The sequence below is a fragment of the Heptranchias perlo genome, chromosome 35, assembly GCF_035084215.1.
Source record: "Heptranchias perlo isolate sHepPer1 chromosome 35, sHepPer1.hap1, whole genome shotgun sequence".
NCBI lineage: Eukaryota > Metazoa > Chordata > Chondrichthyes > Hexanchiformes > Hexanchidae > Heptranchias > Heptranchias perlo.
The window spans coordinates 12,963,776-12,986,880 of NC_090359.1; the positions used below are offsets into that span (position 1 = coordinate 12,963,776).

Below are 23,105 nucleotides of genomic sequence, written 5' to 3' on the forward strand. Positions count from 1 at the left end.
CTCTTTCTTTCTATCTGTCACTTTTAACCTGCTCCCCAAATAATTTTTCTCTGGACCTTGACTAACAAAGAGATAGAAAGTAAGTCTTCTTTCAACAGTGGCATGTGGAAAGTTAAACAAATTGTCATCAAAGAAGTCGTTAAAATAGATTCACTGAAACATGCATCCTTTTCATTGCTGCATGTGTGATATTTCATGTCTGCGCCTGTTCCGAGACCTGTCTCTCTCTGTTTCGGGCTGGTGACAGCGCGATTCTGCATTTTATTTCTTGCCCATCATTGTGGTTCTCACATCGAGCTGAAGCGTGAGGCAGAGAGCTGATTTTTAAAATCGCTGTGAAATTAATTTGTGGAAGTGGGAAAGGCCAAGTCAGTTTTTCATTGTATTTTCAACATCCAATATTGCAAGTTGGGGCGGGGCAGCAATAACCTCCTCGTCGGGGAATTGAACCCCGGTCTCCCACGTGACAGGCGGGGATACTCACCACTATACTAACGAGGAATGCGTGCAGACATTTGCCGTATATTCACCACAGATGCTTCACGTTTCAGTGAATCTGTTTGAACTGTTCATTTGATGACAGTTTGTTTAAATTTCCACGGACCACTGTTGAAAGAAGAATTACCGACCACTTTTCCATCTCATGTTGGATCATGATGTGGGTAACGCGGGAGAGAGTGAGACAGATCTTCTCAGGAAAATATAGAAAATATGAGGCACATACACAGACAGACACAGACACACATACACATGGATTGACTCAGAAATACTGAGAGTCAGAATATGGATAATTTGGCTGATTTTTGTTCCATTTCTGTCGTAGATTTCGTGAAATCTTGCAGATCAATTAAAATGAGCATAAAACTCGAGGTACTCAATGCTGTGGAATTTTAATTCACTTAAGAATTATTAATTCTACAAGAAACTTGTTGAATTTTGAAACGCAGAGATGAAACAGGTTGATGAATGACGGGATCTGAAGTCTGTCAGATTTGAACCTGCGCGGGGGAAATGAATGAATTTCGAATCTGTCACCTAACCCACCAGTTAGTAAAAATCACAATTGCTCTGCATCCAGTCCTCAAATAGTTTCCGTACGATAATATTCTGAAAGTGACAATCACCTGTTTTTTGCTCTGCAGTTTTTGTTTAGGAAGAAGGTCGGCGAAGACATAAAATTAAAAGTTAGCGTCTGAAAACTGCTACCTCCCAGTCGGGGTATTAAACCCCGGACTAAGGTGGGGCAACTCACCACGATAAGAGAGAAAGAAAGAACGAAAGAAAGACAGAGTCAGTTGTCGTTGTCTAACAAAGAGATGGAAATGTAAATGGTTCTTTCAAGAGTGGCCCGTGGAAAATGAAACAAACTGTCATCAAATAAATAGTTAAAAGAAATGCACTGATACGTGAAGCATGTCTAACACCATTTGGGATGAGTGCACAGTCAATGCAGCAGTTCCTCGTTCGTATAGTGGTGAGTATCCCCGCCTGTCACGCGGGAGACCGGGGTTCAATTTCTCTCATTTATCTCTAATATTCGATGCGGAATATACAGTGTAAAACTGACTCGGAGTTTCCCACTTTCCCCGATTTAATTTCACTGATATTCCTGCGGTTTTAAAATCTGCTCTCAGCTTCACTCTTCACCTCGATGTTCGACTGGTTTCTGTGAGGGTGGGGATTTCGGGAGGAGGCCGAGATGGATCATCCACTCGGCACTTCTGGCTGAAGACGGTTTCCAAAACTTTGCACTCACACGCTGGGCTTTACCATCATTGAGGATGGGGATGTTCATAGAGCCTCTTCCCATTAGTTGTTTAATTATCCACCATCATTCACAAATGGGTGCGGCAGGACTGCAGAGCTTTGATCTGATCCGTTGTTTGTGGGATCGTTTAACTCTGTCTGCAGCATGCTGCTTCCACTGTTTGTCAAGTAGTCCTGTGTTACTTTCAGGTTATTGGTGTGTGTATATGTCTGTGTGCGAGTGTTATGTAGCTCGGAATGTGTGTGTTCGTGTATGTGTGAATATGACTATGTCTGTCTCACTTGTTATATGCGTTTCTGAGTGTCCCTCTCTTTCTTTCTATCTGTCACTTTTAACCTGCTCCCCAAATAATTTTTCTCTGGACCTTGACTAACAAAGAGATAGAAAGTAAGTCTTCTTTCAACAGTGGCATGTGGAAAGTTAATCAAATTGTCATCAAAGAAGTCGTTAAAATAGATTCACTGAAACATGCATCCTTTTCATTGCTGTATGTGAGATCTTTCATGTCTGCGCCTGTTCCGAGACCTGTCTCTCTCTGTTTCGGGCTGGTGACAGCGCGATTCTGCGTTTCATTTCTTGCCCATCATTGTGGTTCTCACATCGAGCTGAAGCGTGAGGCAGAGAGCAGATTTTTAAAATCGATGTGAAATCAATTTGTGGAAGTGGGAAAGGCCGAGTCAGTTTTTCATTGTATTTTCAACATCCAATATTGCAGATAAATTAAAGTGAAGCTTCGAAAGCAGCAATAACCTCCTCGTCGGGGAATTGAACCCCGGTCTCCCGCGTGACAGGCGGGGATACTCACCACTATACTAACGAGGAATTCGTGCAGACATTTGCCGTATATTCACCACAGATGCTTCACGTTTCAGTGAATCTGTTTGAACTGTTCATTTGATGACAGTTTGTTTAACTTTCCACGGACCACTGTTGAAAGAAGAATTACCGACCACTTTTCCATCTCATGTTGGATCATGATGTGGGTAACGCGGGAGAGAGTGAGACAGATCTTCTCAGGAAAATATAGAAAATATGAGGCACATACACAGACAGACAGACAGACACATACACATGGATTGACTCAGAAATACTGAGAGTCAGAATATGGATAATTTGGCTGATTTTTGTTCCATTTCTGTCGTAGATTTCGTGAAATCTTGCAGATCAATTAAAATGAGCATAAAACTCGAGGTACTCAATGCTGTGGAATTTTAATTCACTTAAGAATTATTAATTCTACAAGAAACTTGTTGAATTTTGAAACGCAGAGATGAAACAGGTTGATGAATGACGGGATCTGAAGTCTGTCAGATTTGAACCTGCGCGGGGGAAATGAATGAATTTCGAATCTGTCACCTAACCCACCAGTTAGTAAACATCACAATTGCTCTGCATCCAGTCCTCAAATAGTCTCCGTACGATAATATTCTGAAAGTGACAATCACCTGTTTTTTTGCTCTGTACTTTTTGTTTAGGAAGAAGGTCGGCGAAGACATAAAATTAAAAGTTAGCGTCTGAAAACTGCTACCTCCCAGTCGGGGTATTAAACCCCGGACTAAGGTGGGGCAACTCACCACGATAAGAGAGAAAGAAAGAACGAAAGAAAGACAGAGTCAGTTGTCGTTGTCTAACAAAGAGATGGAAATGTAAATGGTTCTTTCAAGAGTGGCCCGTGGAAAATGAAACAAACTGTCATCAAATAAATAGTTAAAAGAAATGCACTGATACGTGAAGCATGTCTAACACCATTTGGGATGAGTGCACAGTCAATGCAGCAGTTCCTCGTTCGTATAGTGGTGAGTATCCCCGCCTGTCACGCGGGAGACCGGGGTTCAATTTCTCTCATTTATCTCTAATATTCGATGCGGAATATACAGTGTAAAACTGACTCGGAGTTTCCCACTTTCCCCGATTTAATTTCACTGATATTCCTGCGGTTTTAAAATCTGCTCTCAGCTTCACTCTTCACCTCGATGTTCGACTGGTTTCTGTGAGGGTGGGGATTTCGGGAGGAGGCCGAGATGGATCATCCACTCGGCACTTCTGGCTGAAGACGGTTTCCAAAACTTTGCACTCACACGCTGGGCTTTACCATCATTGAGGATGGGGATGTTCATAGAGCCTCTTCCCATTAGTTGTTTAATTATCCACCATCATTCACAAATGGGTGCGGCAGGACTGCAGAGCTTTGATCTGATCCGTTGTTTGTGGGATCGTTTAACTCTGTCTGCAGCATGCTGCTTCCACTGTTTGTCAAGTAGTCCTGTGTTACTTTCAGGTTATTGGTGTGTGTATATGTCTGTGTGCGAGTGTTATGTAGCTCGGAATGTGTGTGTTCGTGTATGTGTGAATATGACTATGTCTGTCTCACTTGTTATATGCGTTTCTGAGTGTCCCTCTCTTTCTTTCTATCTGTCACTTTTAACCTGCTCCCCAAATAATTTTTCTCTGGACCTTGACTAACAAAGAGATAGAAAGTAAGTCTTCTTTCAACAGTGGCATGTGGAAAGTTAATCAAATTGTCATCAAAGAAGTCGTTAAAATAGATTCACTGAAACATGCATCCTTTTCATTGCTGTATGTGAGATCTTTCATGTCTGCGCCTGTTCCGAGACCTGTCTCTCTCTGTTTCGGGCTGGTGACAGCGCGATTCTGCGTTTCATTTCTTGCCCATCATTGTGGTTCTCACATCGAGCTGAAGCGTGAGGCAGAGAGCAGATTTTTAAAATCGATGTGAAATCAATTTGTGGAAGTGGGAAAGGCCGAGTCAGTTTTTCATTGTATTTTCAACATCCAATATTGCAGATAAATTAAAGTGAAGCTTCGAAAGCAGCAATAACCTCCTCGTCGGGGAATTGAACCCCGGTCTCCCGCGTGACAGGCGGGGATACTCACCACTATACTAACGAGGAATTCGTGCAGACATTTGCCGTATATTCACCACAGATGCTTCACGTTTCAGTGAATCTGTTTGAACTGTTCATTTGATGACAGTTTGTTTAACTTTCCACGGACCACTGTTGAAAGAAGAATTACCGACCACTTTTCCATCTCATGTTGGATCATGATGTGGGTAACGCGGGAGAGAGTGAGACAGATCTTCTCAGGAAAATATAGAAAATATGAGGCACATACACAGACAGACAGACAGACACATACACATGGATTGACTCAGAAATACTGAGAGTCAGAATATGGATAATTTGGCTGATTTTTGTTCCATTTCTGTCGTAGATTTCGTGAAATCTTGCAGATCAATTAAAATGAGCATAAAACTCGAGGTACTCAATGCTGTGGAATTTTAATTCACTTAAGAATTATTAATTCTACAAGAAACTTGTTGAATTTTGAAACGCAGAGATGAAACAGGTTGATGAATGACGGGATCTGAAGTCTGTCAGATTTGAACCTGCGCGGGGGAAATGAATGAATTTCGAATCTGTCACCTAACCCACCAGTTAGTAAACATCACAATTGCTCTGCATCCAGTCCTCAAATAGTCTCCGTACGATAATATTCTGAAAGTGACAATCACCTGTTTTTTTGCTCTGTACTTTTTGTTTAGGAAGAAGGTCGGCGAAGACATAAAATTAAAAGTTAGCGTCTGAAAACTGCTACCTCCCAGTCGGGGTATTAAACCCCGGACTAAGGTGGGGCAACTCACCACGATAAGAGAGAAAGAAAGAACGAAAGAAAGACAGAGTCAGTTGTCGTTGTCTAACAAAGAGATGGAAATGTAAATGGTTCTTTCAAGAGTGGCCCGTGGAAAATGAAACAAACTGTCATCAAATAAATAGTTAAAAGAAATGCACTAATACGTGAAGCATGTCTAACACCATCTGGGATGAGTGCACAGTCAATGCAGCAGTTCCTCGTTAGTATAGTGGTGAGTATCCCCGCCTGTCACGCGGGAGACCGGGGTTCAATTCCCCGACGGGGAGATTAAACATTTGCCGCCTTTTAAAGCTTTTTCTCTCATTTATCTCTAATATTCGATGCGGAATATACAGTGTAAAACTGACTCGGAGTTTCCCACTTTCCCCGATTTAATTTCACTGATATTCCAGCGGTTTTAAAATCTGCTCTCAGCTTCACTCTTCACCTCGATGTTCGACTGGTTTCTGTGATGTTGGGGATTTCGGGAGGAGGCCGAGATGGATCATCCACTCGGCACTTCTGGCTGAAGACGGTTTCTAAAACTTTGCACTCACACGCTGGGCTTTACCATCATTGAGGATGGGGATGTTCATCGAGCCTCTTCCCATTAGTTGTTTAATTATCCACCATCATTCACAAATGGGTGCGGCAGGACTGCAGAGCTTTGATCTGATCCGTTGTTTGTGGGATCGTTTAGCTCTGTCCACAGCATGCTGCTTCCACTGTTTGTCAAGTAGTCCTGTGTTACTTTCAGGTTATTGGTGTGTGTATATGTCTGTGTGCGAGTGTTTATGTAGCTCGGAATGTGTGTGTTTGTGTATGTGTGAATATGACTATGTCTGTCTCACTTGTTATATGCGTTTCTGAGTGTCCCTCTCTTTCTTTCTATCTGTCACTTTTAACCTGCTCCACAAATAATTTTTCTCTGGACCTTGACTAACAAAGAGATAGAAAGTAAGTCTTCTTTCAACAGTGGCATGTGGAAAGTTAATCAAATTGTCATCAAAGAAGTCGTTAAAATAGATTCACTGAAACATGCATCCTTTTCATTGCTGTATGTGAGATCTTTCATGTCTGCGCCTGTTCCGAGACCTGTCTCTCTCTGTTTCGGGCTGGTGACAGCGCGATTCTGCGTTTCATTTCTTGCCCATCATTGTGGTTCTCACATCGAGCTGAAGCGTGAGGCAGAGAGCAGATTTTTAAAATCGCTGTGAAATCAATTTGTGGAAGTGGGAAAGGCCGAGTCAGTTTTTCATTGTATTTTCAACATCCAATATTGCAGATAAATTAAAGTGAAGCTTCGAAAGCAGCAATAACCTCCTCGTCTCCCACGTGACAGGCGGGGATACTCACCACTATACCAACGAGGAATTCGTGCAGACATTTGCCGTATATTCACCACAGATGCTTCACGTTTCAGTGAATCTGTTTGAACTGTTCATTTGATGACAGTTTGTTTAACTTTCCACGGACCACTGTTGAAAGAAGAATTACCGACCACTTTTCCATCTCATGTTGGATCATGATGTGGGTAACGCGGGAGAGAGTGAGACAGATCTTCTCAGGAAAATATAGAAAATATGAGGCACATACACAGACAGACAGACAGACACAGACACACATACACATGGATTGACTCAGAAATACTGAGAGTCAGAATATGGATAATTTGGCTGATTTTTGTTCCATTTCTGTCGTAGATTTCGTGAAATCTTGCAGATCAATTAAAATGAGCATAAAACTCGAGGTACTCAATGCTGTGGAATTTTAATTCACTTAAGAATTATTAATTCTACAAGAAACTTGTTGAATTTTGAAACGCAGAGATGAAACAGGTTGATGAATGACGGGATCTGAAGTCTGTCAGATTTGAACCTGCGCGGGGGAAATGAATGAATTTCGAATCTGTCACCGAACCCACCAGTTAGTAAAAATCACAATTGCTCTGCATCCAGTCCTCAAATAGTCTCCGTACAATAATATTCTGAAAGTGACAATCACCTGTTTTTTTGCTCTGTACTTTTTGTTTAGGAAGAAGGTCGGCGAAGACATAAAATTAAAAGTTAGCGTCTGAAAACTGCTACCTCCCAGTCGGGGAATTAAACCCCGGACTAAGGTGGGGCAACTCACCACGATAAGAGAGAAAGAAAGAACGAAAGAAAGACAGAGTCAGTTGTCGTTGTCTAACAAAGAGATGGAAATGTAAATAGTTCTTTCAAGAGTGGCCCGTGGAAAATGAAACAAACTGTCATCAAATAAATAGTTCAAAGAAATGCACTGATACGTGAAGCATGTCTAACACCATCTGGGATGAGTGCACAGTCAATGCAGCAGTTCCTTGTTAGTATAGTGGTGAGTATCCCCGCCTGTCACGCGGGAGACCGAGGTTCAATTCCCCGACGGGGAGATTAAACATTTGCCGCCTTTTAAAGCTTTTTCTCTCATTTATCTCTAATATTCGATGCGGAATATACAGTGTAAAACTGACTCGGAGTTTCCCACTTTCCCCGATTTAATTTCACTGATATTCCAGCGGTTTTAAAATCTGCTCTCAGCTTCACTCTTCACCTCGATGTTCGACTGGTTTCTGTGATGGTGGGGATTTCGGGAGGAGGCCGAGATGGATCATCCACTCGGCACTTCTGGCTGAAGACGGTTTCTAAAACTTTGCACTCACACGCTGGGCTTTACCATCATTGAGGATGGGGATGTTCATCGAGCCTCTTCCCATCAGTTGTTTAATTATCCACCATCATTCACAAATGGGTGCGGCAGGACTGCAGAGCTTTGATCTGATCCGTTGTTTGTGGGATCGTTTAGCTCTGTCCACAGCATGCTGCTTCCACTGTTTGTCAAGTAGTCCTGTGTTACTTTCAGGTTATTGGTGTGTGTATATGTCTGTGTGCGAGTGTTTCTGTAGCTCGGAATGTGTGTGTTTGTGTATGTGTGAATATGACTATGTCTGTCTCACTTGTTATATGCGTTTCTGAGTGTCCCTCTCTTTCTTTCTATCTGTCACTTTTAACCTGCTCCCCAAATAATTTTTCTCTGGACCTTGACTAACAAAGAGATAGAAAGTAAGTCTTCTTTCAACAGTGGCATGTGGAAAGTTAATCAAATTGTCATCAAAGAAGTCGTTAAAATAGATTCACTGAAACATGCATCCTTTTCATTGCTGTATGTGAGATCTTTCATGTCTGCGCCTGTTCCGAGACCTGTCTCTCTCTGTTTCGGGCTGGTGACAGCGCGATTCTGCGTTTCATTTCTTGCCCATCATTGTGGTTCTCACATCGAGCTGAAGCGTGAGGCAGAGAGCAGATTTTTAAAATCGCTGTGAAATCAATTTGTGGAAGTGGGAAAGGCCGAGTCAGTTTTTCATTGTATTTTCAACATCCAATATTGCAGATAAATTAAAGTGAAGCTTCGAAAGCAGCAATAACCTCCTCGTCTCCCACGTGACAGGCGGGGATACTCACCACTATACCAACGAGGAATTCGTGCAGACATTTGCCGTATATTCACCACAGATGCTTCACGTTTCAGTGAATCTGTTTGAACTGTTCATTTGATGACAGTTTGTTTAACTTTCCACGGACCACTGTTGAAAGAAGAATTACCGACCACTTTTCCATCTCATGTTGGATCATGATGTGGGTAACGCGGGAGAGAGTGAGACAGATCTTCTCAGGAAAATATAGAAAATATGAGGCACATACACAGACAGACAGACAGACACAGACACACATACACATGGATTGACTCAGAAATACTGAGAGTCAGAATATGGATAATTTGGCTGATTTTTGTTCCATTTCTGTCGTAGATTTCGTGAAATCTTGCAGATCAATTAAAATGAGCATAAAACTCGAGGTACTCAATGCTGTGGAATTTTAATTCACTTAAGAATTATTAATTCTACAAGAAACTTGTTGAATTTTGAAACGCAGAGATGAAACAGGTTGATGAATGACGGGATCTGAAGTCTGTCAGATTTGAACCTGCGCGGGGGAAATGAATGAATTTCGAATCTGTCACCGAACCCACCAGTTAGTAAAAATCACAATTGCTCTGCATCCAGTCCTCAAATAGTCTCCGTACAATAATATTCTGAAAGTGACAATCACCTGTTTTTTTGCTCTGTACTTTTTGTTTAGGAAGAAGGTCGGCGAAGACATAAAATTAAAAGTTAGCGTCTGAAAACTGCTACCTCCCAGTCGGGGTATTAAACCCCGGACTAAGGTGGGGCAACTCACCACGATAAGAGAGAAAGAAAGAACGAAAGAAAGACAGAGTCAGTTGTCGTTTTCTAACAAAGAGATGGAAATGTAAATAGTTCTTTCAAGAGTGGCCCGTGGAAAATGAAACAAACTGTCATCAAATAAATAGTTCAAAGAAATGCACTGATACGTGAAGCATGTCTAACACCATCTGGGATGAGTGCACAGTCAATGCAGCAGTTCCTTGTTAGTATAGTGGTGAGTATCCCCGCCTGTCACGCGGGAGACCGGGGTTCAATTCCCCGACGGGGAGATTAAACATTTGCCGCCTTTTAAAGCTTTTTCTCTCATTTATCTCTAATATTCGATGCGGAATATACAGTGTAAAACTGACTCGGAGTTTCCTACTTTCCCCGATTTAATTTCACTGATATTCCAGCGGTTTTAAAATCTGCTCTCAGCTTCACTCTTCACCTCGATGTTCGACTGGTTTCTGTGATGGTGGGGATTTCGGGAGGAGGCCGAGATGGATCATCCACTCGGCACTTCTGGCTGAAGACGGTTTCTAAAACTTTGCACTCACACGCTGGGCTTTACCATCATTGAGGATGGGGATGTTCATCGAGCCTCTTCCCATCAGTTGTTTAATTATCCACCATCATTCACAAATGGGTGCGGCAGGACTGCAGAGCTTTGATCTGATCCGTTGTTTGTGGGATCGTTTAGCTCTGTCCACAGCATGCTGCTTCCACTGTTTGTCAAGTAGTCCTGTGTTACTTTCAGGTTATTGGTGTGTGTATATGTCTGTGTGCGAGTGTTTATGTAGCTCGGAATGTGTGTGTTTGTGTATGTGTGAATATGACTATGTCTGTCTCACTTGTGAAATGCGTTTCTGAGTGTCCCTCTCTTTCTTTCTATCTGTCACTTTTAACCAGCTCCACAAATAATTTTTCTCTGGACCTTGACTAACAAAGAGATAGAAAGTAAGTCTTCTTTCAACAGTGGCATGTGGAAAGTTAATCAAATTGTCATCAAAGAAGTCGTTAAAATAGATTCACTGAAACATGCATCCTTTTCATTGCTGTATGTGAGATCTTTCATGTCTGCGCCTGTTCCGAGACCTGTCTCTCTCTGTTTCGGGCTGGTGACAGCGCGATTCTGCGTTTCATTTCTTGCCCATCATTGTGGTTCTCACATCGAGCTGAAGCGTGAGGCAGAGAGCAGATTTTTAAAATCGCTGTGAAATCAATTTGTGGAAGTGGGAAAGGCCGAGTCAGTTTTTCATTGTATTTTCAACATCCAATATTGCAGATAAATTAAAGTGAAGCTTCGAAAGCAGCAATAACCTCCTCGTCGGGGAATTGAACCCCGGTCTCCCGCGTGACAGGCGGGGATACTCACCACTATACTAACGAGGAATTCGTGCAGACATTTGCCGTATATTCACCACAGGTGCTTCACGTTTCAGTGAATCTGTTTGAACTGTTCATTTGATGACAGTTTGTTTAACTTTCCACGGACCACTGTTGAAAGAAGAATTACCGACCACTTTTCCATCTCATGTTGGATCATGATGTGGGTAACGCGGGAGAGAGTGAGACAGATCTTCTCAGGAAAATATAGAAAATATGAGGCACATACACAGACAGACAGACAGACACATACACATGGATTGACTCAGAAATACTGAGAGTCAGAATATGGATAATTTGGCTGATTTTTGTTCCATTTCTGTCGTAGATTTCGTGAAACCTTGCAGATCAATTAAAATGAGCATAAAACTCGAGGTACTCAATGCTGTGGAATTTTAATTCACTTAAGAATTATTAATTCTACAAGAAACTTGTTGAATTTTGAAACGCAGAGATGAAACAGGTTGATGAATGACGGGATCTGAAGTCTGTCAGATTTGAACCTGCGCGGGGGAAATGAATGAATTTCGAATCTGTCACCTAACCCACCAGTTAGTAAAAATCACAATTGCTCTGCATCCAGTCCTCAAATAGTTCTCCGTACAATAATATTCTGAAAGTGACAATCACCTGTTTTTTTGCTCTGTACTTTTTGTTCAGGAAGAGGATCGGCGAAGACATAAAATTAAAAGTTAGCGTCTGAAAACTGCTACCTCCCAGTCGGGGTATTAAACCCCGGACTAAGGTGGGGCAACTCACCACGATAAGAGAGAAAGAAAGAACGAAAGAAAGACAGAGTCAGTTGTCGTTGTCTAACAAAGAGATGGAAATGTAAATGGTTCTTTCAAGAGTGGCCCGTGGAAAATGAAACAAACTGTCATCAAATAAATAGTTAAAAGAAATGCACTAATACGTGAAGCATGTCTAACACCATCTGAGATGAGTGCACAATCAATGCAGCAGTTCCTCGTTAGTATAGTGGTGAGTATCCCCGCCTGTCACGCGGGAGACCGGGGTTCAATTCCCCGACGGGGAGATTAAACATTTGCCGCCTTTTAAAGCTTTTTCTCTCATTTATCTCTAATATTCGATGCGGAATATACAGTGTAAAACTGACTCGGAGTTTCCCACTTTCCCCGATTTAATTTCACTGATATTCCAGCGGTTTTAAAATCTGCTCTCAGCTTCACTCTTCACCTCGATGTTCGACTGGTTTCTGTGATGGTGGGGATTTCGGGAGGAGGCCGAGATGGATCATCCACTCGGCACTTCTGGCTGAAGACGGTTTCTAAAACTTTGCACTCACACGCTGGGCTTTACCATCATTGAGGATGGGGATGTTCATCGAGCCTCTTCCCATTAGTTGTTTAATTATCCACCATCATTCACAAATGGGTGCGGCAGGACTGCAGAGCTTTGATCTGATCCGTTGTTTGTGGGATCGTTTAGCTCTGTCCACAGCATGCTGCTTCCACTGTTTGTCAAGTAGTCCTGTGTTACTTTCAGGTTATTGGTGTGTGTATATGTCTGTGTGCGAGTGTTTATGTAGCTCGGAATGTGTGTGTTTGTGTATGTGTGAATATGACTATGTCTGTCTCACTTGTTATATGCGTTTCTGAGTGTCCCTCTCTTTCTTTCTATCTGTCACTTTTAACCTGCTCCACAAATAATTTTTCTCTGGACCTTGACTAACAAAGAGATAGAAAGTAAGTCTTCTTTCAACAGTGGCATGTGGAAAGTTAATCAAATTGTCATCAAAGAAGTCGTTAAAATAGATTCACTGAAACATGCATCCTTTTCATTGCTGTATGTGAGATCTTTCATGTCTGCGCCTGTTCCGAGACCTGTCTCTCTCTGTTTCGGGCTGGTGACAGCGCGATTCTGCGTTTCATTTCTTGCCCATCATTGTGGTTCTCACATCGAGCTGAAGCGTGAGGCAGAGAGCAGATTTTTAAAATCGCTGTGAAATCAATTTGTGGAAGTGGGAAAGGCCGAGTCAGTTTTTCATTGTATTTTCAACATCCAATATTGCAGATAAATTAAAGTGAAGCTTCGAAAGCAGCAATAACCTCCTCGTCGGGGAATTGAACCCCGGTCTCCCGCGTGACAGACGGGGATATTCACCACTATACTAACGAGGAATTCGTGTAGACACTTGCCGTATATTCACCACAGATGGTTCACGTTTCAGTGAATCTGTTTGAACTGTTCATTTGATGACAGTTTGTTTAACTTTCCACGGACCACTGTTGAAAGAAGAATTACCGACCACTTTTCCATCTCATGTTGGATCATGATGTGGGTAACGCGGGAGAGAGTGAGACAGATCTTCTCAGGAAAATATAGAAAATATGAGGCACATACACAGACAGACAGACAGACACAGACACACATACACATGGATTGACTCAGAAATACTGAGAGTCAGAATATGGATAATTTGGCTGATTTTTGTTCCATTTCTGTCGTAGATTTCGTGAAATCTTGCAGATCAATTAAAATGAGCATAAAACTCGAGGTACTCAATGCTGTGGAATTTTAATTCACTTAAGAATTATTAATTCTACAAGAAACTTGTTGAATTTTGAAACGCAGAGATGAAACAGGTTGATGAATGACGGGATCTGAAGTCTGTCAGATTTGAACCTGCGCGGGGGAAATGAATGAATTTCGAATCTGTCACCTAACCCACCAGTTAGTAAAAATCACAATTGCTCTGCATCCAGTCCTCAAATAGTTCTCCGTAAAATAATATTCTGAAAGTGACAATCACCTGTTTTTTTGCTCTGTACTTTTTGTTTAGGAAGAGGATCGGCGAAGACATAAAATTAAAAGTTAGCGTCTGAAAACTGCTACCTCCCAGTCGGGGTATTAAACCCCGGACTAAGGTGGGGCAACTCACCACGATAAGAGAGAAAGAAAGAACGAAAGAAAGACAGAGTCAGTTGTCGTTGTCTAACAAAGAGATGGAAATGTAAATGGTTCTTTCAAGAGTGGCCCGTGGAAAATGAAACAAACTGTCATCAAATAAATAGTTAAAAGAAATGCACTAATACGTGAAGCATGTCTAACACCATCTGAGATGAGTGCACAGTCAATGCAGCAGTTCCTCGTTAGTATAGTGGTGAGTATCCCCGCCTGTCACGCGGGAGACCGGGGTTCAATTCCCCGACGGGGAGATTAAACATTTGCCGCCTTTTAAAGCTTTTTCTCTCATTTATCTCTAATATTCGATGCGGAATATACAGTGTAAAACTGACTCGGAGTTTCCCACTTTCCCCGATTTAATTTCACTGATATTCCAGCGGTTTTAAAATCTGCTCTCAGCTTCACTCTTCACCTCGATGTTCGATGGTTTCTGTGATGGTGGGGATTTCGGGAGGAGGCCGAGATGGATCATCCACTCGGCACTTCTGGCTGAAGACGGTTTCTAAAACTTTGCACTCACACGCTGGGCTTTACCATCATTGAGGATGGGGATGTTCATCGAGCCTCTTCCCATTAGTTGTTTAATTATCCACCATCATTCACAAATGGGTGCGGCAGGACTGCAGAGCTTTGATCTGATCCGTTGTTTGTGGGATCGTTTAGCTCTGTCCACAGCATGCTGCTTCCACTGTTTGTCAAGTAGTCCTGTGTTACTTTCAGGTTATTGGTGTGTGTATATGTCTGTGTGCGAGTGTTTATGTAGCTCGGAATGTGTGTGTTTGTGTATGTGTGAATATGACTATGTCTGTCTCACTTGTTATATGCGTTTCTGAGTGTCCCTCTCTTTCTTTCTATCTGTCACTTTTAACCTGCTCCCCAAATAATTTTTCTCTGGACCTTGACTAACAAAGAGATAGAAAGTAAGTCTTCTTTCAACAGTGGCATGTGGAAAGTTAATCAAATTGTCATCAAAGAAGTCGTTAAAATAGATTCACTGAAACATGCATCCTTTTCATTGCTGTATGTGAGATCTTTCATGTCTGCGCCTGTTCCGAGACCTGTCTCTCTCTGTTTCGGGCTGGTGACAGCGCGATTCTGCGTTTCATTTCTTGCCCATCATTGTGGTTCTCACATCGAGCTGAAGCGTGAGGCAGAGAGCAGATTTTTAAAATCGCTGTGAAATCAATTTGTGGAAGTGGGAAAGGCCGAGTCAGTTTTTCATTGTATTTTCAACATCCAATATTGCAGATAAATTAAAGTGAAGCTTCGAAAGCAGCAATAACCTCCTCGTCGGGGAATTGAACCCCGGTCTCCCGCGTGACAGGCGGGGATACTCACCACTATACTAACGAGGAATTCGTGTAGACATTTGCCGTATATTCACCACAGATGGTTCACGTTTCAGTGAATCTGTTTGAACTGTTCATTTGATGACAGTTTGTTTAACTTTCCACGGACCACTGTTGAAAGAAGAATTACCGACCACTTTTCCATCTCATGTTGGATCATGATGTGGGTAACGCGGGAGAGAGTGAGACAGATCTTCTCAGGAAAATATAGAAAATATGAGGCACATACACAGACAGACAGACACAGACACACATACACATGGATTGACTCAGAAATACTGAGAGTCAGAATATGGATAATTTGGCTGATTTTTGTTCCATTTCTGTCGTAGATTTCGTGAAATCTTGCAGATCAATTAAAATGAGCATAAAACTCGAGGTACTCAATGCTGTGGAATTTTAATTCACTTAAGAATTATTAATTCTACAAGAAACTTGTTGAATTTTGAAACGCAGAGATGAAACAGGTTGATGAATGACGGGATCTGAAGTCTGTCAGATTTGAACCTGCGCGGGGAAATGAATGAATTTCGAATCTGTCACCGAACCCACCAGTTAGTAAAAATCACAATTGCTCTGCATCCAGTCCTCAAATAGTCTCCGTACAATAATATTCTGAAAGTGACATTCACCTGTTTTTTTGCTCTGTAGTTTTTGTTTAGGAAGAAGGTCGGCGAAGACATAAAATTAAAAGTTAGCGTCTGAAAACTGCTACCTCCCAGTCGGGGTATTAAACCCCGGACTAAGGTGGGGCAACTCACCACGATAAGAGAGAAAGAAAGAACGAAAGAAAGACAGAGTCAGTTGTCGTTGTCTAACAAAGAGATGGAAATGTAAATGGTTCTTTCAAGAGTGGCCCGTGGAAAATGAAACAAACTGTCATCAAATAAATAGTTAAAACAAATGCACTGATACGTGAAGCATGTCTAACACCATCTGGGATGAGTGCACAGTCAATGCAGCAGTTCCTCGTTACTATAGTGGTGAGTATACTCGCCTGTCACGCTGGAGACCGGGGTTCAATTCCCCGACGGGGAGATTAAACTTTTGCCGCCTTTTAAAGCTTTTTCTCTCATTTATCTCTAATATTCGATGCGGAATATACAGTGTAAAACTGACTCGGAGTTTCCCACTTTCCCCGATTTAATTTCACTGATATTCCAGCGGTTTTAAAATCTGCTCTCAGCTTCACTCTTCACCTCGATGTTCGACTGGTTTCTGTGATGTTGGGGATTTCGGGAGGAGGCCGAGATGAATCATCCACTCGGCACTTCTGGCTGAAGACGGTTTCTAAAACTTTGCACTCACACGCTGGGCTTTACCATCATTGAGGATGGGGATGTTCATAGAGCCTCTTCCCATTAGTTGTTTAATTATCCACCATCATTCACAAATGGGTGTGGCAGGACTGCAGAGCTTTGATCTGATCCGTTGTTTGTGGGATCGTTTAGCTCTGTCTACAGCATGCTGCTTCCACTGTTTGTCAAGTAGTCCTGTGTTTCTTTCAGGTTATTGGTGTGTGTATATGTCTGTGTGCGAGTGTTTATGTAGCTCGGAATGTGTTTGTTTGTGTATGTGTGAATATGACTATGTCTGTCTCATTTGTTATATGCGTTTCTGAGTGTCCCTCTCTTTCTTTCTATCTGTCACTTTTAACCTGCTCCCCATATAATTTTTCTCTGGACCTTGACTAACAAAGAGATAGAAAGTAAGTCTTCTTTCAACAGTGGCATGTGGAAAGTTAATCAAATTGTCATCAATGAAGTAGTTAAAATAGATTCACTGAAACATGCATCCTTTTCATTGCTGTATGTGAGATCTTTCATGTCTGCGCTTGTTCCGAGACCTGTCTCTCTCTGGTGACAGCGCGATTCTGCGTTTCATTTCTTGCCCATCATTGTGGTTCTCACATCGAGCTGAAGCGTGAGGCAGAGAGCAGATTTTTAAAATCGCTGTGAAATCAATTTGTGGAAGTGGGAAAGGCCGAGTCAGTTTTTCATTGTATTTTCAACATCCAATATTGCAGATAAATTAAAGTGAAGCTTCGAAAGCAGCAATAACCTCCTCGTCGGGGAATTGAACCCCGGTCTCGCGCGTGACAGGCGGGGATACTCACCACTATACTAAAGAGGAATTCGTGCAGACATTTGCCGTATATTCACCACAGGTGCTTCACGTTTCAGTGAATCTGTTTGAACTGTTCATTTGATGACAGTTTGTTTAACTTTCCACGGACCACTGTTGAAAGAAGAATTACCGACCAATTTTCCATCTCATGTTGGATCATGATGTGGGTAACGCGGGAGAGAGTGAGACAGATCTTCTCAGGAAAATATAGAAAATATGAGGCACATACACAGACAGACAGACAGACACAGACACACATACACATGGATTGACTCAGAAATACTGAGAGTCAGAATATGGATAATTTGGCTGATTTTTGTTCCATTTCTGTCGTAGATTTCGTGAAATCTTGCAGATCAATTAAAATGAGCATAAAACTCGAGGTACTCAATGCTGTGGAATTTTAATTCACTTAAGAATTATTAATTCTAGAAGAAACTTGCTGAATTTTGAAACGCAGAGATGAAACAGGTTGATGAATGACGGGATCTGAAGTCTGTCAGATTTGAACCTGCGCGGGGGAAATGAATGAATTTCGAATCTGTCACCTGAATCACCAGTCAGCAAAAATCACAATTGCTCTGCATCCAGTCCTCAAATAGTCTCCGTACAATAATATTCTGAAAGTGACAATCACCTGTTTTTTTGCTCTGTACTTTTTGTTTAGGAAGAAGGTCGGCGAAGACATAAAATTAAAAGTTAGCGTCTGAAAACTGCAACCTCCCAGTCGGGGTATTAAACCCCGGACTAAGGTGGGGCAACTCACCACGATAAGAGAGAAAGAACGAAAGAAAGACAGAGTCAGTTGTCGTTGTCTAACAAAGAGATGGAAATGGAAATGGTTCTTTCAAGAGTGGCCCGCGGAAAATGAAACAAACTGTCATCAAATAAATAGTTAAAAGAAATGCACTGATACGTGAAGCATGTCTAACACCATCTGGGATGAGTGCACAGTCAATGCAGCAGTTCCTCGTTAGTATAGTGGTGAGTATCCCCGCCTGTCACGCGGGAGACCGGGGTTCAATTCCCCGACGGGGAGATTAAACATTTTGCCGCCTTTTAAAGCTTTTTCTCTCATTTATCTCTAATATTCGATGCGGAATATACAGTGTAAAACTGACTCGGAGTTTCCCACTTTCCCCGATTTAATTTCACTGATATTCCAGCGGTTTTAAAATCTGCTCTCAGCTTCACTCTTCACCTCGATGTTCGACTGGTTTCTGTGATGGTGGGGATTTCGGGAGGAGGCCGAGATGGATCATCCACTCGGCACTTCTGGCTGAAGACGGTTTCTAAAACTTTGCACTCACACGCTGGGCTTTACCATCATTGAGGATGGGGATGTTCATAGAGCCTCTTCCCATTAGTTGTTGAATTATCCACCATCATTCACAAATGGGTGTGGCAGGACTGCAGAGCTTTGATCTGATCCGTTGTTTGTGGGATCGTTTAGCTCTGTCCACAGCATGCTGCTTCCACTGTTTGTCAAGTAGTCCTGTGTTACTTTCAGGTTATTGGTGTGTGTATATGTCTGTGTGCGAGTGTTTATGTAGCTCGGAATGTGTGTGTTTGTGTATGTGTGAATATGACTATGTCTGTCTCACTTGTTATATGCGTTTCTGAGTGTCCCTCTCTTTCTTTCTATCTGTCACTTTTAACCTGCTCCCCAAATAATTTTTCTCTGAACCTTGACTAACAAAGAGATAGAAAGTAAGTCTTCTTTCAACAGTGGCATGTGGAAAGTTAATCAAATTGTCATCAAAGAAGTCGTTAAAATAGATTCACTGAAACATGCATCCTTTTCATTGCTGTATGTGAGATCTTTCATGTCTGCGCCTGTTCCGAGACCTGTCTCTCTCTGTTTCGGGCTGGTGACAGCGCGATTCTGCGTTTCATTTCTTGCCCATCATTGTGGTTCTCACATCGAGCTGAAGCGTGAGGCAGAGAGCAGATTTTTAAAATCGCTGTGAAATCAATTTGTGGAAGTGGGAAAGGCCGAGTCAGTTTTTCATTGTATTTTCAACATCCAATATTGCAGATAAATGAAAGTGAAGCTTCGAAAGCAGCAATAACCTCCTCGTCGGGGAATTGAACCCCGGTCTCCCGCGTGACAGGCGGGGATACTCACCACTATACTAACGAGGAATTCGTGCCGACATTTGCCGTATAGTCACCACAGATGCTTCACGTTTCAGTGAATCTGTTTGAACTGTTCATTTGATGACAGTTTGTTTAACTTTCCACGGACCACTGTTGAAAGAAGAATTACCGACCACTTTTCCATCTCATGTTGGATCATGATGTGGGTAACGCGGGAGAGAGTGAGACAGATCTTCTCAGGAAAATATAGAAAATATGAGGCACATACACAGACAGACAGACAGACACAGACACACATACACATGGATTGACTCAGAAATACTGAGAGTCAGAATATGGATAATTTGGCTGATTTTTGTTCCATTTCTGTCGTTGATTTCGTGAAATCTTGCAGATCAATTAAAATGAGCATAAAACTCGAGGTACTCAATGCTGTGGAATTTTAATTCACTTAAGAATTATTAATTCTAGAAGAAACTTGCTGAATTTTGAAACGCAGAGATGAAACAGGTTGATGAATGACGGGATCTGAAGTCTGTCAGATTTGAACCTGCGCGGGGGAAATGAATGAATTTCGAATCTGTCACCTTCATCACCAGTCAGCAAAAATCACAATTGCTCTGCATCCAGTCCTCAAATAGTCTCCGTACAATAATATTCTGAAAGTGACAATCACCTGTTTTTTTGCTCTGTAGTTTTTGTTTAGGAAGAAGCTCGGCGAAGACATAAAATTAAAAGTTAGCGTCTGAAAACTGCTACCTCCCAGTCGGGGTATTAAACCCCGGACTAAGGTGGGGCAACTCACCACGATAAGAGAGAAAGAACGAAAGAAAGACAGAGTCAGTTGTCGTTGTCTAACAAAGAGATGGAAATGTAAATGGTTCTTTCAAGAGTGGCCCGCGGAAAATGAAACAAACTGTCATCAAATAAATAGTTAAAAGAAATGCACTGATACGTGAAGCATGTCTAACACCATCTGGGATGAGTGCACAGTCAATGCAGCAGTTCCTCGTTAGTATAGTGGTGAGTATCCCCGCCTGTCACGCGGGAGACCGGGGTTCAATTCCCCGACGGGGAGATTAAACATTTGCCGCCTTTTAAAGCTTTTTCTCTCATTTATCTCTAATATTCGATGCGGAATATACAGTGTAAAACTGACTCGGAGTTTCCCACTTTCCCCGATTTAATTTCACTGATATTCCAGCGGATTTAAAATCTGCTCTCAGCTTCACTCTTCACCTCGATGTTCGACTGGTTTCTGTGATGTTGGGGATTTCGGGAGGAGGCCGAGATGGATCATCCACTCGGCACTTCTGGCTGAAGACGGTTTCTAAAACTTTGCACTCACACGCTGGGCTTTACCATCATTGAGGATGGGGATGTTCATCGAGCCTCTTCCCATTAGTTGTTTAATTATCCACCATCATTCACAAATGGGTGTGGCAGGACTGCAGAGCTTTGATCTGATCCGTTGTTTGTGGGATCGTTTAGCTCTGTCCACAGCATGCTGCTTCCACTGTTTGTCAAGTAGTCCTGTGTTACTTTCAGGTTATTGGTGTGTGTATATGTCTGTGTGCGAGTGTTTATGTAGCTCGGAATGTGTGTGTTTGTGTATGTGTGAATATGACTATGTCTGTCTCACTTGTTATATGCGTTTCTGAGTGTCCCTCTCTTTCTTTCTATCTGTCACTTTTAACCTGCTCCCCAAATAATTTTTCTCTGAACCTTGACTAACAAAGAGATAGAAAGTAAGTCTTCTTTCAACAGTGGCATGTGGAAAGTTAATCAAATTGTCATCAAAGAAGTCGTTAAAATAGATTCACTGAAACATGCATCCTTTTCATTGCTGTATGTGAGATCTTTCATGTCTGCGCCTGTTCCGAGACCTGTCTCTCTCTGTTTCGGGCTGGTGACAGCGCGATTCTGCGTTTCATTTCTTGCCCATCATTGTGGTTCTCACATCGAGCTGAAGCGTGAGGCAGAGAGCAGATTTTTAAAATCGCTGTGAAATCAATTTGTGGAAGTGGGAAAGGCCGAGTCAGTTTTTCATTGTATTTTCAACATCCAATATTTCAGATAAATGAAAGTGAAGCTTCGAAAGCAGCAATAACCTCCTCGTCGGGGAATTGAACCCCGGTCTCCCGCGTGACAGGCGGGGATACTCACCACTATACTAACGAGGAATTCGTGCCGACATTTGCCGTATATTCACCACAGATGCTTCACGTTTCAGTGAATCTGTTTGAACTGTTCATTTGATGACAGTTTGTTTAACTTTCCACGGACCACTGTTGAAAGAAGAATTACCGACCACTTTTCCATCTCATGTTGGATCATGATGTGGGTAACGCGGGAGAGAGTGAGACAGATCTTCTCAGGAAAATATAGAAAATATGAGGCACATACACAGACAGACAGACAGACACAGACACACATACACATGGATTGACTCAGAAATACTGAGAGTCAGAATATGGATAATTTGGCTGATTTTTGTTCCATTTCTGTCGTTGATTTCGTGAAATCTTGCAGATCAATTAAAATGAGCATAAAACTCGAGGTACTCAATGCTGTGGAATTTTAATTCACTTAAGAATTATTAATTCTAGAAGAAACTTGCTGAATTTTGAAACGCAGAGATGAAACAGGTTGATGAATGACGGGATCTGAAGTCTGTCAGATTTGAACCTGCGCGGGGGAAATGAATGAATTTCGAATCTGTCACCTTAATCACCAGTCAGCAAAAATCACAATTGCTCTGCATCCAGTCCTCAAATAGTCTCCGTACAATAATATTCTGAAAGTGACAATCACCTGTTTTTTTGCTCTGTAGTTTTTGTTTAGGAAGAAGCTCGGCGAAGACATAAAATTAAAAGTTAGCGTCTGAAAACTGCTTCCTCCCAGTCGGCGTATTAAACCCCGGACTAAGGTGGGGCAACTCACCACGATAAGAGAGAAAGAACGAAAGAAAGACAGAGTCAGTTGTCGTTGTCTAACAAAGAGATGGAAATGGAAATGGTTCTTTCAAGAGTGGCCCGCGGAAAATGAAACAAACTGTCATCAAATAAATAGTTAAAAGAAATGCACTGATACGTGAAGCATGTCTAACACCATCTGGGATGAGTGCACAGTCAATGCAGCAGTTCCTCGTTTGTATAGTGGTGAGTATCCCCGCCTGTCACGCGGGAGACCGGGGTTCAATTCCCCGACGGGGAGATTAAACATTTGCCGCCTTTTAAAGCTTTTTCTCTCATTTATCTCGAATATTCGATGCGGAATATACAGTGTAAAACTGACTCGGAGTTTCCCACTTTCCCCGATTTAATTTCACTGATATTCCAGCGGTTTTAAAATCTGCTCTCAGCTTCACTCTTCACCTCGATGTTCGACTGGTTTCTGTGATGTTGGGGATTTCGGGAGGAGGCCGAGATGGATCATCCACTCGGCACTTCTGGCTGAAGACGGTTTCTAAAACTTTGCACTCACACGCTGGGCTTTACCATCATTGAGGATGGGGATGTTCATAGAGCCTCTTCCCATTAGTTGT

At 42.1% G+C, this 23,105-nt stretch overlaps 13 non-coding genes across 13 annotated transcripts; 6 read left to right on the forward strand and 7 right to left on the reverse strand.

The window, feature by feature from the left end:
- Positions 1-429: 429 nt before the first annotated feature.
- trnad-guc (transfer RNA aspartic acid (anticodon GUC)) lies at positions 430-501 on the reverse strand. The gene has a single exon. It is a non-coding gene; the product is annotated as a tRNA-Asp (tRNA).
- A 2,017-nt stretch (positions 502-2,518) lies between these two features.
- trnad-guc (transfer RNA aspartic acid (anticodon GUC)) lies at positions 2,519-2,590 on the reverse strand. Its single transcript has one exon. It is a non-coding gene; the product is annotated as a tRNA-Asp (tRNA).
- Positions 2,591-4,608: 2,018 nt separating this feature from the next.
- On the reverse strand, positions 4,609-4,680 carry trnad-guc (transfer RNA aspartic acid (anticodon GUC)). The gene has a single exon. It is a non-coding gene; the product is annotated as a tRNA-Asp (tRNA).
- A 957-nt stretch (positions 4,681-5,637) lies between these two features.
- trnad-guc (transfer RNA aspartic acid (anticodon GUC)) lies at positions 5,638-5,709 on the forward strand. Its single transcript has one exon. It is a non-coding gene; the product is annotated as a tRNA-Asp (tRNA).
- Positions 5,710-9,883: 4,174 nt separating this feature from the next.
- Positions 9,884-9,955, forward strand: trnad-guc (transfer RNA aspartic acid (anticodon GUC)). The gene has a single exon. It is a non-coding gene; the product is annotated as a tRNA-Asp (tRNA).
- Positions 9,956-10,988: 1,033 nt separating this feature from the next.
- On the reverse strand, positions 10,989-11,060 carry trnad-guc (transfer RNA aspartic acid (anticodon GUC)). Its single transcript has one exon. It is a non-coding gene; the product is annotated as a tRNA-Asp (tRNA).
- Positions 11,061-12,018: 958 nt separating this feature from the next.
- Positions 12,019-12,090, forward strand: trnad-guc (transfer RNA aspartic acid (anticodon GUC)). The gene has a single exon. It is a non-coding gene; the product is annotated as a tRNA-Asp (tRNA).
- Positions 12,091-14,161: 2,071 nt separating this feature from the next.
- Positions 14,162-14,233, forward strand: trnad-guc (transfer RNA aspartic acid (anticodon GUC)). The gene has a single exon. It is a non-coding gene; the product is annotated as a tRNA-Asp (tRNA).
- Positions 14,234-15,265: 1,032 nt separating this feature from the next.
- trnad-guc (transfer RNA aspartic acid (anticodon GUC)) lies at positions 15,266-15,337 on the reverse strand. Its single transcript has one exon. It is a non-coding gene; the product is annotated as a tRNA-Asp (tRNA).
- A 3,088-nt stretch (positions 15,338-18,425) lies between these two features.
- On the forward strand, positions 18,426-18,497 carry trnad-guc (transfer RNA aspartic acid (anticodon GUC)). The gene has a single exon. It is a non-coding gene; the product is annotated as a tRNA-Asp (tRNA).
- Positions 18,498-19,531: 1,034 nt separating this feature from the next.
- trnad-guc (transfer RNA aspartic acid (anticodon GUC)) lies at positions 19,532-19,603 on the reverse strand. Its single transcript has one exon. It is a non-coding gene; the product is annotated as a tRNA-Asp (tRNA).
- Positions 19,604-20,564: 961 nt separating this feature from the next.
- trnad-guc (transfer RNA aspartic acid (anticodon GUC)) lies at positions 20,565-20,636 on the forward strand. The gene has a single exon. It is a non-coding gene; the product is annotated as a tRNA-Asp (tRNA).
- A 1,033-nt stretch (positions 20,637-21,669) lies between these two features.
- Positions 21,670-21,741, reverse strand: trnad-guc (transfer RNA aspartic acid (anticodon GUC)). The gene has a single exon. It is a non-coding gene; the product is annotated as a tRNA-Asp (tRNA).
- Between the last annotated feature and the right edge of the window lie 1,364 nt (positions 21,742-23,105).